The sequence below is a fragment of the Coregonus clupeaformis genome, chromosome 12, assembly GCF_020615455.1.
Source record: "Coregonus clupeaformis isolate EN_2021a chromosome 12, ASM2061545v1, whole genome shotgun sequence".
Classification (NCBI taxonomy): Eukaryota; Metazoa; Chordata; class Actinopteri; order Salmoniformes; family Salmonidae; genus Coregonus; species Coregonus clupeaformis.
The window spans coordinates 37,668,478-37,684,145 of record NC_059203.1 but is presented as its reverse complement, the minus strand read 5'-3'; the positions used below and the strand labels follow the sequence as shown (position 1 = coordinate 37,684,145).

Here is a 15,668-nt window from a genome sequence, read left to right as displayed (position 1 = left end):
CAGGCCCAACTGAGTGTGGCAGTTAATAGTTTTCAGTGAGACACGTAATGAAGACGAATGAGTCAATGATCCACAGACATGGCACATAAACAAGGCTAACAGGGATGGAGGACCCAGCAGCACCCTCCCCCCCCCTCCATCTCTTCCCTCCATCTCCTTTCTCTCTTCTATCTTTCTTCAGAGCCTTGCCCTGCCTCCTTCCATCTTATGTTGCCCTAGTTGGCACATATTACCTTTTAAGTTGGATTCTCTCACAGACATAAAGTTCTGGATTATGCTCAGAACCTTGTTGTAACCCAGTTGAATTAGTTAAACTAACTCAGCTTGAAATATCATCACCCACCCACACCATCCAATTGCTAGCTTTTAAGTGGCTGCTGTAGCTGGCTAAAGGTGTTTCGAAAAGGCTGTCACATGTTTACGAGACAAAGGACCAGAGATCTAGGGCTCTATTTTCGGCTGGCGCTAAGGAGGCGCAAGTGTCAAAAAAAGGTTAGTTTGCAATTTCGTCATGTGAAAACTGGCACACTCGCATGTCCCACCCTTTACGCCAGGTTCAGCAATTTATCTGTCTAACATCAGCTCGCTTGAGCTGAGGTGGGAGGGGTTGAAATACACTATAAATACAAAAGTATGTGGACACCCATTCAAATTAGTGGATTCAGCTATTTCAGCCACACCCGTTGCTGACAGGTGTATAAAATTGAGCTCACAGCCATGCAATCTCCATAGACAAATATTGGAAGTAGAATGGCCTTACTGAAGAGCTCAGTGACTGCCCCGGTCAACTGTAAGTGCTGTTATTGTGAAGTGGAAATGTCTAGGAGCAACAACGGCTCATACGCCGAAGTGGAAGGCCACACAAGCTCACAGAACGGGATCGCCGAGTGCTGAAGCGCGTAGCGCGTAAAAATCGTCTGTCCTCAATTGCAACTACCGGCTTCCAAACTGCCTCTGGAAGCAATGTCAGTACAATAATTGTTTGTCATTGTCATGAAATGGGTTTCCATGGCCGAGCAGCCGCACACAAGCCTAAGATTACCATGCTCAATGCCAAGCGTCGGCTGGAGTGGTGTAAAGCTCTACGCCATTGGACTCTGGAGCAGTGGAAACGCGTTCTCTGGAGTGATGAATCATGCTTCACCATCTGATGAATCTGGGTTCGGCAGATGCCAGGAGAACGCTACCTGCCCCAATGCATAGTGCCAACTGTAAAGTTTGGTGGAGGAGGAATAATGTCTGGGGCTGTTTGTCATGGTTCGGGCTAGGCCCCTTAGTTCCAGTGAAGGGAAATCTTAACGCTATAGCATACAATGACATTCTAGATGATTCCGTGGTTCCAACATTGTGGCAACAGTTTGGGGAAGGCCCTTTCCTGTTTCAGCATGACAATGCCCCTGTGCATGAAGCGAGGTTAATACAGAAATGGTTTGTCGAGATCGGTGTGGAAGAACTTGACTGGCCTGCACAGAGCCCTGACCTCAACCCCATCGAACAGCTTTGGGATGAATTGGAATGCCGACTGCGAGCCAGGCCTACTTGCCCAACATCAGTGCCTGACCTCACTAATGCTCTTGTGGCTGAATGGAAGCAAGTCCCCGCAGCAATGTTCCCAGAAGAGTGGAGGCTGTTATTGCAGCAAAGGGGGGGACCAACTCCATATTAATGCCCATGATTTTGGAATGAGATGTTCACATACTTTTGGTCATGTAGTCTATTTGAGGTGCGTCCTTAAAAACATGTGCTGATATGCCAATTTCAGTCGGCACAACTAGGGAAATGTAAGACCATCCAAAAACTGGTATTAGCAGTAACGCAATTGGTTATGACATTTTGCCAGTGGAGGTGCAAACAGAAGTCTTACGTACATCACCAATGTTCTATTAAAATATCACGAGCAGCAAAACAATCAACAAAAATTATTTTGTCCAAAAATGTATCTTCCACTCTCCTCTGTTGGACCTAACTGTCAACTAACTGAATATTTGGGAGCAGTATAGTGGTTAGTGGACATTTCCCCTTTCTCTTTATATTGCATCTTTTTCCAGCTCCTGTGAAAAGTTTGGATGTGCGTAAAACCCTCCATAGTCTATACAGTGGGGGAAAAAAGTATTTAGTCAGCCACCAATTGTGCAAGTTCTCCCACTTAAAAATATGAGCGAGGCCTGTAATTTTCATCATAGGTACACGTCAACTATGACAGACAGTCGTCCTGGTCCCTTTGCAGAAAAACAGCCCCAAAGCATGATGTTTCCACCCCCATGCTTCACAGTAGGTATGGTGTTCTTTGGATGCAACTCAGCATTCTTTGTCCTCCAAACACGATGAGTTGAGTTTTTACCAAAAAGTTCTATTTTGGTTTCATCTGACCATATGACATTCTCCCAATCCTCTTCTGGATCATCCAAATGCACTCTAGCAAACTTCAGACGGGCCTGGACATGTACTGGCTTAAGCAGGGGGACACATCTGGCAATGCAGGATTTCAGTCCCTGGCGGAGTAGTGTGTTACTGATGGTAGGCTTTGTTACTTTGGTCCCAGCTCTCTGCAGGTCATTCACTAGGTCCCCCGTGTGGTTCTGGGATTTTTGCTCACCGTTCTTGTGATCATTTTGACCCCCACGGGGTGAGATCTTGCGTGGAGCCCCAGATCGAGGGAGATTATCAGTGGTCTTGTATGTCTTCCATTTCCTAATAATTGCTCCCACAGTTGATTTCTTCAAACCAAGCTGCTTACCTATTGCAGATTCAGTCTTCCCAGCCTGGTGCAGGTCTACAATTTTGTTTCTGGTGTCCTTTGACCGCTCTTTGGTCTTGGTCATAGTGGAGTTTGGAGTGTGACTGTTTGAGGTTGTGGACAGGTGTCTTTTATACTGATAACAAGTTCAAACAGGTGCCATTAATACAGGTAACGAGTGGAGGACAGAGGAGCCTCTTAAAGAAGAAGTTACAGGTCTGTGAGAGCCAGAAATCTTGCTTGTTTGTAGGTGACCAAATACTTATTTTCCACCATAATTTGCTAATAAATTCATTAAAAATCCTACAATGTGATTTTCAGGATTTTTTTTCCTCGATTTGTCTGTCATAGTTGACGTGTACCTATGATGAAAATTACAGGCCTCTCTCATCTTTTTAAGTGGGAGAACTTGCACAATTGATGGCTGACTAAATACTTTTTTCCCCCACTGTATTGTCTTAATATTATATGCACACGGGGAGCAATTATGCTGCCTGTAAATGTATTTAGAAATAGCCTAGTTAAAACAAGCTGTTAGAATTATTAGAATTATTGACTATCTTTTTAGGTCTTATCAATAGTGAGTTTAATTTAGCTTATTGTCACGCTCTGGCTCCGGGACTTTGTGTGTTGAGCCAGGGTGTGTTCGCTTTCGTGGTGTTTTGTTTGGTTGGGTGGTTCTATGTGTTGTATTTCTTTGTTGGGTTTCAATGACTCCCAATCGGAGGTAACGAGTGTCAGCTGTCGGCTCGTTATCTCTGATTGGGAGCCATATTTATCTGTATGTTTTCCTGTGGGTGTTGTGGGTTTTTGTTCCGTATTCAGTATTTGTAACTGTGGACTTCACTAGCCGTCTTTGTTTATTGTTTTTGTCGTTCGTGTCTTTACTCTAATAAAGTCATGTTCACTCAACGCGCTGCGCTTTGGTCTGCTCCTTTTGAAGACGGTCGTGACAGAAAAACCCACCATAAAAGGACCAAGCAGCGTGTCCAGGAGCAAAGAGACTGGACATGGGAGGAGGCGCCTGGTAAGGAGATCGAGAGGCTGGCGATGGCCCAGGTGGGCAAATCGTGGTCCTGGGAGGACATGCTCGGGGCAAGGGACCTTGGGGGAAGATCAAGGCCCTGGCGAGAGAGGAGCAACGGCGTCAGCAGGGTCATCGTTGGAAGGACGAGAGGCAACCCCAAAAAGTTTTTTTGGGGGGCACATGGCTTAGGGGCTGGGCAGCAGGAGGCTGCCACAGGGAGACGTGGAGAGAAGGCTATCGGATTACGGGAGCCATTGGCGAGTAGAGGAAGGGAAGTTGTTGCGGCACGGCGTGAGAGACTGATGTGTGTTACCAGTCCGGTCCGGCCCGTTCCTGATCCCCAGTTAAAGCCAGTGGTGTGTGTTCCCAGTACGGACCGGCCTGTTCCTACTCCACGCATCAAGCCCACGGTGTGCGTCGCCAGTCCAGCCTGGCCTGTTCCTGCTCCACGCACAGAACCTACGGTGTGCGTCGCCAGCCCAGCCCGGCCTGTTCCTGCTCCACGCACAGAACCTACGGTGTGCGTCGCCAGCCCAGCCCGGCCTGTTCCTGCTCCACGCACAGAACCTACGGTGTGCGTCGCCAGCCCAGCCCGGCCTGTTCCTGCTCCACGCACAGAACCTACGGTGTGCGTCGCCAGCCCAGCCCGGCCTGTTCCTGCTCCACGCACAGAACCTAAGGTGTGCGTCGCCAGCCCAGCCCGGCCTGTTCCTGCTCCACGCACAGAACCTACGGTGTGCGTCGCCAGCCCAGCCCGGCCTGTTCCTGCTCCACGCACAGAACCTACGGTGTGCGTCGCCAGCCCAGCCCGGCCTGTTCCTGCTCCACGCACAGAACCTACGGTGTGCGTCGCCAGCCCAGCCCGGCCTGTTCCTGCTCCACGCACAGAACCTACGGTGTGCGTCGCCAGCCCAGCCCGGCCTGTTCCTGCCACTCGCACCAAACCTACGGTGCGCGCCGCCAGCCCGACCCGGCCTGTTCCTGCCACTCGCACCAAACCTACGGTGCGCTGTCGCCAGCCCGGTCCGGCCTGTTCCTGCCACCCGCACCAAGTCTACGGTGCGCGGTCGCCAGCCCGACCCGGCCTGTTCCTGCCACTGCGCACCAAACCTCACGGTGCGCGCCCGCCAGCCCGGTCCGGCCTGTTCCTTCTCCCCGCACTAGCCCTGAGATGCGTGTCCTCAGCCCGGTACCTCCAGTTCCGGCACCACGCACCAGGCCTACGGTGCGCCTCAGACGGCCAGAGTCTGCCGTCTGCCCAACGGCGCCTGAACTGCCCGTCTGCCCAACGGCGCTTGAACTGCCCGTCTGCCCAACGGCGCCTGAACTGCCTGTCTGCCCAACGCCGTCTGAACTGTCCGTCTGCCAAGCGCTGCATGAACTGCCCGTCTGTACGGAGCCTGCAAAGCCGCCCGTCTGCCATGAGCCTTCAGAGCCGTCCGCCAGACCGGGAGCCGCTAGAGCCTTCCGCCAGACAGGATCAGCCAGAGCCTTCCGCCAGACAGGATCAGCCAGAGCCTTCCGCCAGACAGGATCAACCAGAGCCTTCCGCCAGCCATGAGCAGCCAGATCCGTCAGCCGGCCATGAGCAGCCAGATCCGTCAGCCAGCCATGAGCAGCCAGATCCGGCCGGCCAGCCATGAGCAGCCAGATCCGTCGGCCAGCCATGAGCCGTCCAGCCAGGATCCGCCACCACGCACCAGGCCTACGGTGCGCCTCAGACGGCCAGAGTCTGCCGTCTGCCCAACGGGCGCCTGAACTGCCCCGTCTGCCCAACGGCGCTTGAACTGTTTTGTTTGGTTGGGTGGTTCTATGTGTTGTATTTCTTTGTTGGGTTCAATGACTCCCAATCGGAGGTAACGAGTGTCAGCTGTCGGCTCGTTATCTCTGATTGGGAGCCATATTTATCTGTATGTTTTCCTGTGGGTGTTGTGGGTTTTTGTTCCGTATTCAGTATTTGTAACTGTGGACTTCACTAGCCGTCTTTGTTTATTGTTTTTGTCGTTCGTGTCTTTACTCTAATAAAGTCATGTTCACTCAACGCGCTGCGCTTTGGTCTGCTCCTTTTGAAGACGGACGTGACACTTATTGACGTTTGGCATGTCCATGGCTCAGACGTAGGCCTAATGCATTTTACAGTAGGTCTATATCAGTGTGAATGATACATTAAACAATATATTTCCATATTGAAGTCATGCAATTACACTGAACAAAAATATAAATGCAACATGCAACAATTTCAAAGATTTTAATCAGTTACAGTTCAGATAAGGAAATCAGTCAATTGAAATAAATTCATTAGGCCCTAATCTATGGATGTCACATGACTGGGAATACAGATATGCATCTGTTGGTCACAAATATAAAACATTTAAAGTAGGGGCGTGGATCAGAAAACCAGTCAACATCTGGTGTGACCACCATTTGCCTCATGCAGCGCGACACATCTCCTTCGCATAGAGTTGATCAGGCTGTTGATTGTGGCCTGTGGAATGTTGTCCCACTCTTCAATGGCTGTGCGAAGTTGCTGGATATTGGCGGGAACTGGAACACGCTGCCGTACACATTGATCCAGAGCATCCCAAACATGCTCAATGGGTGACATGTCTGGTGAGTATGCAGGCCATGGAAGAACTGGGAAATGTTCAGCTTCCAGGAATACATATCCTTGCGACATGGGGCCGTGCATTATCATGCTGAAACATGAAGTGATGGCAGCGGATGAATGGCACAACAATGGGCCTCAGGATCTCGTCATGGTAACTCTGTGCATTCAAATTGCCATTGATCAAATGCAATTGTGTTCGTCTGTAGCTTATGCCTGCCCATACCATAACCCCACCGCCATCATGGGGCACTCTGTTCACAACATTGACATCAGCAAACCGCTCGCCCACACGCCATACACGCTGTCTGCCATCTGCCTGGTACAGTTGAAACCAGGATTCATCCATGAAGAGCACACGTCTCCAGCGTGCCAATGCCCAGTGAAGTCGGTTACGACGCCGAACTGCAGTCAGGTCAAGACCCTGGTGAGGACAACGAGCACGCAGATGAGCTTCCCTGAGACGGTTTCTGACAGTTTGTGCAGATATTCTTTGGTTGTGCAAACCCATAGTTTCATCAGCTGTCCGGATGGCTGGTCTCAGACGATCTCGCAGGTGAAGAACCGGATGTGGAGGTCCTGGGCTGGCGTGGTTACACGTGGTCTGCTGTTGTGAGGCTGGTTGGACGCACTGCCAAATTCTCTAAAATGACGTTGGAGGCGGCTTATGGTAGAGAAATTAACATTCAATTATCTGGCAACAGCTCTGGTGGACATTCCTGCAGTCAGCATGCCAATTTCACTCTCCCTCAAAACTTGAGACATCTGTGGCATTGTTTTGTGTAACAAAACTGCACATTTTAGAGTGGCATTTTATTGTCCCCAGCACTAGGTGCACCTGTGTAATGATAATGCTGTTTAATCAGCTTCCTGTCAGGTGGATGGATTATCTTGGCGAAGGAGAAATGCTCACTAACAGGGATGTAAACAAATGTATGCACAAAATTTGAGAGAAATAAATGTATTGTGCATATGGAACATTTCTGGGATCTTTTATTTCAGCTCATGAAACATGGGACCAACACTTTACATGTTGCGTTTATATTTTTGTTTAGTGTACTTAGAACAATGTGGACTGCAAACATGTTCAACATATTTAGCAAATATGGGATAGGCCTAGCTACATTTTGTTATTTTGTTACTGTAGGCTATTTAACAAACTAGGCTATAACGGACTAATGCTGCATTCGTAACCAAATGGGAGGTGGGAATTTACCCGTTGTGAAGTCATCTGCATTCAAATAAAATCAAATCAAATGTATTGATCACATACACATGGTTAGCAGATGTTATTGCGAGTGTAGCGAAATGCTTGTGCTTCTAGTTCCGACAGTGCAGCAATATCTAGCAAGTCATATCTAACAGTTCCACAACAAAAACCTAATACTCACAAATCTAAGTAAAGGAATGGAATAAGAATATATAAATATATGGATGAGCAACGTCATTATCAGAGTGGCATAGGCTAAGATGCAATAGATAGTTACTCTCCTCTGCTCTGCTCTCCTCTCTTCTCCTATCCTCTCCTCTGCTCTCCTCTCTTCTCCTCTGCTCTCCTCTGCTCTCCTCTCTTCTCCTATCCTCTCCTCTGCTCTGCTCTCCTCTGCTCTCCTCTCTTCTCCTATCCTCTCCTCTGCTCTTCTCTCTTCTCCTATGCTATCCTCTCTTCTCCTCTCCTCTCTTCTGCTCTCTTCTGCTCTCCTCTCCTCGGCTCTCCTCTCCCATCATGTCTCCAGTTTAAAGCTGCAGCCAGACATTCTGTGGAACCTTGTTCCTCTTAATCCAGTAATGGGATCCGTGGTGTTTGAGGTGTGGCTGGAACATCAATGTAAGGCATCATCGATCTGCCAATTTAACGGGCCTGAGACAAGAGAGAACACACACACACTCACTCCCCAGAACACCTGGAATGAAGTCGCTCTGTTGTGATACATCCTGTCACTGTGTAAGCTCTCTGGAGGTGATTTGTTGCAACCTTTAAAGTTGCCTGCAACTTGGGCTTAGTATTTATGTAGACACATTCTCTTCGAAAGGTTGTGACCATGGATCAAGGGAAGGGAGATGTAATGAAAAAGAAGATAAGTTGTGTATGGATGGTAAGATTATGAAAATGTATGACGTTTGAAAAGGACTTTGACATTCATAATAGACACATATATTCTGAGTCCTAAATGGCACCCTATTCCCTATTTGGGCTCTGGTCAAAAGTACTACACTACACTCTTAGAAAAAAGGGTTCCAAAAGGGTTCTTCGGTTGTTCACTTTTTGGTTTCAGGTAGAACCCTTTTGGGTTCCATGTAGAACCCTCTGTGGAAAGGGTTCTACATGGAACTCAAAAGGGTTCTACCTGGAACCAAAAATCATTTTTCAAAGGGTTCTAGATAGCAAAAAAATGTCTAAGTGTATATAGGGAATAGGGTGTCATTTGGGACGCACAGAGTGGCTTTAACAGTATAGTATGCTGTAACGTTTTCATATTAATAAAGCTTGGCCTATAGTATAGTGCTGAATGGGTGGCCTTGCCTGTCTAGACCAGTGTTTCCCAACTCCAGTCCTCGAGTGCCCCAACAGCACACATTTTTGATGGAGCCCTGACAAACTCAACCTGATTCAACTCATTGATGGCTTGATGATTAGTTGACAAGTTGAATCAGGTGTGCTTGTCCGGGGCTACACAAACATGTATGCTGTTGGGGCACTCGTGTTATGATTTACCAGTATTAGAACCCAAATGCAGACAAGTACACCAAGCCAGAGAAGGTTTAACAGGTTTATTTAAAATGTTCAATAGTCCAGGTTTCCAATAATAGGGGAAGAGCAAGTCCAGGTTACAGGGAGGGTAACAGATCCAGGTCAGGGCAGGTGTGGTACCGTAATGTCCTAGTGTCCGTGGTGAGTCCAAAAGAGAGGTCCGGTAGTGGAGAGCAGGATGGTGGTGGCAGGAGTGAAGCGGAGGCAGGAGTCAGGTTCCAAATATATGGTCGTCTTGACTATGATCTGACGATGAGTGGAAAGTTTGACCGGGTCTTAAAGGCTGAGGTGATTATGGTGAATGAGCTGCAGCTGGAACCCTGACTCCCGCACACCAGACTTCACTCCTGCAATCAAGGACAGACAGAGGGGAGGGAGAGAGCAGAGAGAGAGCTACCTAGCAGCAGTAGGCCTAACAGTACCCCCCCTCTACGGACGCCACCTGGCGGCCGACGGGGTTTATCGGGATGTAACCTATGAAACTCTCGGACCAGAGCAGGATCCACAATGAAGCTCCTGGGCACCCAGGAACGTTCCTCAGGACCATAACCCTCCCAATCCACCAGGTACTGGAAACCACGACCCCGGCGGCGAACATCCAGAAGTCGCCGGACAGTGTAGACCGGACCCCCACCCACGATCCTGGGCGGAGGAGGGGGACGAGAGGGCGGGCACAGAGGGCTAACCGACACAGGCTTAATCTGGGAAACATGAAAGGTGGAATGAACCCGTAGGGAGGCAGGAAGCTGTAGCTTAACCGCGCAGGGGTTAACAATAGACAGTATCTTGAACGGTCCTATAAAACGAGGCGCCATCTTCTTAGACTCCACCTTCAATGGAAGGTCCCGTGACTTCAGCCATACCTCTTGACCAGGAGAGTAACCGGGAGCCTGGGACCGGTGACGGTTGGCTTGCCTCTGCATGTACGCCGAAGCTCGGGACAGAGCTACCCTGGCCTTCCTCCAGACCTTGAAGCAGCGGCGCATGTGGGACTGCACCGAGGGTACCGCCAGTTCCCTCTCTTGAGAAGGGAACAGGGGAGGTTGATAACCCAGAGCACACAGAAAAGGAGACAAACCAGAGGAAGCGTTAGTCAAGGTGTTATGAGCATATTCCACCCAGGGGAGCATGGAGCTCCATGACCCAGGGTTAGACCCTGTGACACAGCGAAGAGCGGTCTCCATCTCCTGGTTCGCTCTCTCGGCTTGCCCGTTGGTCTGGGGGTGATATCCAGAGGACAGGCTGGATGTAATGCCCAAAGCTTTACAGAAAGCTTTCCACACCTGGGAGACAAACTGGGGACCCTGTCAGAGACAATATCCGTGGGTAGACCATGAGAGCGGAACACATGTTCAACCAAAATATCAGCCGTCTCTCTGGCAGTGGGCAGTTTAGGTAGGGCCAAAAAATGAGCGAACTTAGAAAAACGATCAATCACCGTAAGAATTACAGTCTTTCCAGACGAGGGGGAAGTCCAGTGACAAAATCCATAGCGATATGCGACCAGGGCCGGCTGGGTATAGGTAGAGGTCGTAGATGACCAGCGCTGGCCTGGGTGGAGTTCTTACTTCGTGCACATACCGTACAAGCAGCAATGAAGGCTCGAGTGTCCGCCTCCATCGTGGCCCACCAGAACTTCCGTCGCACAAAGTCAAGGGTCCGCGAAACTCCAGGGTGACAGGTAAGGGGAGACGAGTGAGCCCACTGAAGTACCTGGGAGCGAGCAGACTCAGGGACAAACATCCGGTTAGGAGGACCCCTCCCAGGGTCAGCTTGATGATGTTGAGCCTGTCTAACAATCCCCTCGATGTCACATGTGACGACCGCAATACTGCAGGTAGGAGGCAAAATGGGTTCAGGGTTACTACCAGTATCAACAGCCGAATGAACACGAGACAGGGCGTCAGGCTTGACGTTGCGTGACCCAGGACGGTAAGACAGAGAAAAATTGAATCTCCCAAAAAATAGTGCCCACCTGGCTTGACGGGGGGTTGAGCTGCTTCGCTGACTGGAGGTAAGCCAGATTCTTATGATCCGTCCAAACGATGAAGGGTTGTTCCGCCCCCTCCAACCAATGTCGCCACTCCTCGAGAGCCAACTTAACGGCAAGCAGTTCACGATTGCCAACATCATAATTCCTCTCTGCCTGAGAAAGTTTCCTTGAGAGAAAAGCACAGGGATGCAGTTTGTTATCTTCAGGAGAACGCTGTGACAACACCGCACCTACCCCAGTGTCGGATGCATCCACCTCCACGACAAACTGGCGGTCGGGGTCCGGCTGCATCAGAATGGGAGCCGAGGCGAAGCGATGTTTCAGTTCTTCGAACGCTGATTCGGCCCCTTCATTCCAAGCGAACGGTCGTGAGATGGAGGTGAGAGCGGTGAGTGGCGCCGCAATGCGGCTGTAGTCCTTGATGAACCTCCTATAGAAGTTCGCAAACCCCAGAAATCGTTGAAGTTGTTTGCGGGTAGAGGGGGCTGGCCAGTCCGTGACAGCAGAGATCTTAGCTGGGTCCATCCGCAACTCCCCCTGAGCGATGATGTAACCCAAAAAAGAGGTCTCAGACACATGAAATTCACATTTCTCCATCTTCACAAACAGTTTGTTCTCCAACAACCTTTGCAACACCTGGCGCACATGCAGTTCATGTTCCTGGGAGGACTCTGAGAAAATCAAGATATCATCCAGATAGACAAAAACAAACCGATTCAACATGTCCCGAAGGACATCATTGACTAGTGCCTGAAAAACAGCAGGGGCATTAGACAACCCAAAAGGCATAACCAGATACTCAAAATGTCCCAAGGGGTGTGTTGAAGGCAGTCTTCCATTCATCACCTTTGCGAATGCGCACCAGGTGATACGCATTTCGTAGATCCAGTTTCGTAAAGATGGTAGCACCATGAAGGAGGGGAAAAGCAGAATTAATCAAAGGCAGAGAATACTTGTTCTTAATGGTGATGTTGTTAAGTCCACGGTAATCAATACAGGGTCTGAGGGTCTTATCCTTCTTAGCAACAAAAAAGAATCCCGCTCCTACAGGTGACGAGGAAGGACGCATAATACCTGCCGCCAAGGAGTCCCGAATGTAGTTCTCCATAGCCTCCGTCTCCGGCCGGGAGAGATTGTACAGGCGACTGCTGGGGGAGCGGGGCTCCTGGCTGGAGGTCAATGGCACAGTCGTAAGGCCGGTGAGGAGGAAGAGAAGTAGCTCTGTGTTTGCAGAAAACGGATGCCAGGTCATGATACACGTCAGGAACATTAGAAAGATCCATGGACTCCAGTGGAGGTCGAGGCACAGTACTGGCAGGAGTCAGAGCAGAACACAAACAATTCACATGACAAAATGTGCTCCATGAAACAATTCTACCTGTCACCCAATCAATGTGTGGATTGTGTCTTATGAGCCAGGGGATACCAAGGACCAGAGGGGTCTGTGGGCAGTCGATAATATGGAATTGAATGTTCTCCTGATGATTTCCCGACACTCTAAGACAAACAGGAACAGTCTGATGGGTAATATGGGTCAACAATTGTCCATTCAGACCCTTAGCCTGCAGCGGACAGTCCATAGGAACAGTCTCCAAATCCATTTGTTGAGCCCACTCTCTATCCAAAAGCTTTCGTCTGCACCAGAGTCAATCAGCGCACTAACAGAGAGATTCTGGAACTGCCACTGGAGGGATGCCTGGAGCAGAATGCGGGGAGAAGAGGAAGAATCCGCTGCTCGGCTCACCAAAACTTCTCCCATTAATGATGAGCCGGCCCTTTTCCCCGGACGAACTGGGCAGGAAGGAAACGAAATGACCAGCTTCTCCACAATACAGGCAGACCCGAGCCTGAATGCGACGTGCACGCTCCTCTGAGGACAACCGTGCACGACCCACCTCCATGGCTTCGGGTTCAGTGCTCCTCGTATCGACTCGGGAAGACACGGCTTTCTCCGTAGGGAAGATGCGGGGAGGAGTTTGTTGATGACAGACAGGTTGCTTGGAACTACCACTCCTCTCCCGGCGGCGCTCCCGAATCCGATTATCCAACCTGATGGTGAGTGAAATAAGATTATCCAGCGTAGGCGATTCATCATATGACACCAATTCATCTTTTAAAGTCTCAGACAAAGCATTGATGAACACTCCTTGTAATGCCTCGTCATTCCAACCACTCACTGCTGCTAAAGTCCGAAACTCCACTGCCATCTCCGCCACACTGCGAGCCCCCTGCCGAAGAGAAAACAACCGTTTCGCAGCCTCCTTGCCTCGTACGGGGTGGTCAAAAACCTTCCTCATCTCAGTGGTGAAGGCAACGTAAGCGATGCAAATGTCCGACTGACTCTCCCAGACCGCGGATCCCCAGGCACGAGCGGAACCGCTAGTAGAGTTGATAAGGTAGGCAATACGGGCTCTTTCTGAGGCGTAGGTGAGGGGCTGTTGTTCAAACACTAACGAGCATTGAGTCAAAAAATCGCCACAGGTTCCCATGTTCCCGTCATAGCGCTCTGGAGCAGGAACAAAAGGCTCTCTGATCTGGGCTGAAGGGGTAGTAAGGGCAGACACTTGATTGGTGAGTAATTGAACCTGATTAAGCAGCACCTGACTGTCCTCAGCAATCGTCTTAAACAGGGTATCATGTTGGCCAAGTAAAATGCCCTGATTGGCTATGGCAGTCCAAATTTGAGTGCACTCTGGGGTGGTATCCAAGCTACTGTCTGCTGGGTTCATGATGGTCAGATCATACTGTTATGATTTACCAGTATTAGAACCCAAATGCAGACAAGTACACCAAGCCAGAGAAGGTTTAACAGGTTTATTTAAAATGTTCAATAGTCCAGGTTTCCAATAATAGGGGAAGAGCAAGTCCAGGTTACAGGGAGGGTAACAGATCCAGGTCAGGGCAGGTGTGGTACCGTAATGTCCTAGTGTCCGTGGTGAGTCCAAAAGAGAGGTCCGGTAGTGGAGAGCAGGATGGTGGTGGCAGGAGTGAAGCGGAGGCAGGAGTCAGGTTCCAAATATATGGTCGTCTTGACTATGATCTGACGATGAGTGGAAAGTTTGACCGGGTCTTAAAGGCTGAGGTGATTATGGTGAATGAGCTGCAGCTGGAACCCTGACTCCCGCACACCAGACTTCACTCCTGCAATCAAGGACAGACAGAGGGGAGGGAGAGAGCAGAGAGAGAGCTACCTAGCAGCAGTAGGCCTAACAACTCGAGGACTGGAGTTGGGAAACACTGGTTTAGACCATTATGTGAGCGGATGAGATATTGATTTGGTTGCAGAGGGACAATAAAAACATGACAAGAACAATTGTTTTCACACCCTATCACAGATACAAGGATATCTCAATGGTGGTTAAACAACAGCATTTACCATATGAGTCCTTCAAACTAATCTGCTGAAGGTCAACATTCCAGCTCACCTCTTGAAGAATAACAGAAAACTACATTGACCAATTATCTCAGAAACCCATTTTCTTCAGAGATAGTTAAGGTGATATGGAAAAATAAATTTTGTTGACAAACAAAATTAAATGACAAAAATAGATGTCACTTGTGATACTAAAGAAATAGCCTAAAATATATTTTAATCCTTATCCCTTCAAGTGACATTGAAATTACTTTGAACAATCCTCACATGAAGAAAATCAATACACAAATCTGACAGACGCATAACGTCACGGACAAAGGCCAAGAATGGATTGTTCCATGATCCAAGGGGAGGTAAAAGGGGTCATGGGTGAAATGTCATAAAGGTTGTAGATCTATATAATGGCCGCCATTGGAAACTAAGATAAGATATAGATGCCGTGAAGGCAATCAACAAATCATGTTAAATTAGGCTGGGGATGGACATATGCGTGTTAATCAATCATTTAAAGATTGATCACACAGAAATTGATTACACATACAAGAAGCACACTCTTTACTACGCAATTGATTTAACAGGCTTCTTGCGCAAGCTCTGTTAGTTAGAGCCACACTAAGTATTAGAGTTTTTCCCAATGTTCTTCAAACCTGGTCCTTGGGACCCACAGTGTGTGCAAGCTTTTGTTCCAGCCAAGTACTAACCCCCCTGATTCACCTATTCAAGGGCTTGATGATTAGTGAATTAGTTGAATCATGGGTTAGGAGTAGTAGTGGTAGTACTGGGTTGGAACGAAAGGTCCCCAGGACCAGGAATGAACAACGCTGTTTTGGACTATTTGTGAAACGCACACTCAACCCTCTAATTGGATCAGCAAACTGTCAATCAACACTGGTCGGCGAGCTGGCTAACAGATTGCTGATTTACTGTACAGCTATAGGATCGGGTGCAGCGCAAACGTAAATTGTAGGGAGAGAGAATTACCATGATATGCAGCTCCCCCCAAAAAATGCCGATCAAGAATATTCAGTGTTTACTTTGCAAGTTTACCAGCAATGGGGCATCAATCTACAATTTCTAGCATAGGCCTACTGGTCTTTTGGTATGTCAAAATCGCTTTAAATTGATCATTTACTTCTGAAGCTTGGATTTGGAATTTGTTGCTAAATTATTACTGTGGCGAA

At 48.9% G+C, this 15,668-nt stretch overlaps 1 protein-coding gene across 1 annotated transcript in view; it reads right to left on the bottom strand.

The window, feature by feature from the left end:
* LOC121577588 (G-protein coupled receptor 22-like) overlaps positions 1 to 15,668 on the bottom strand; it is a 35,970-nt gene that overhangs the window by 4,481 nt on the left and 15,821 nt on the right. The window lies entirely within an intron of this gene.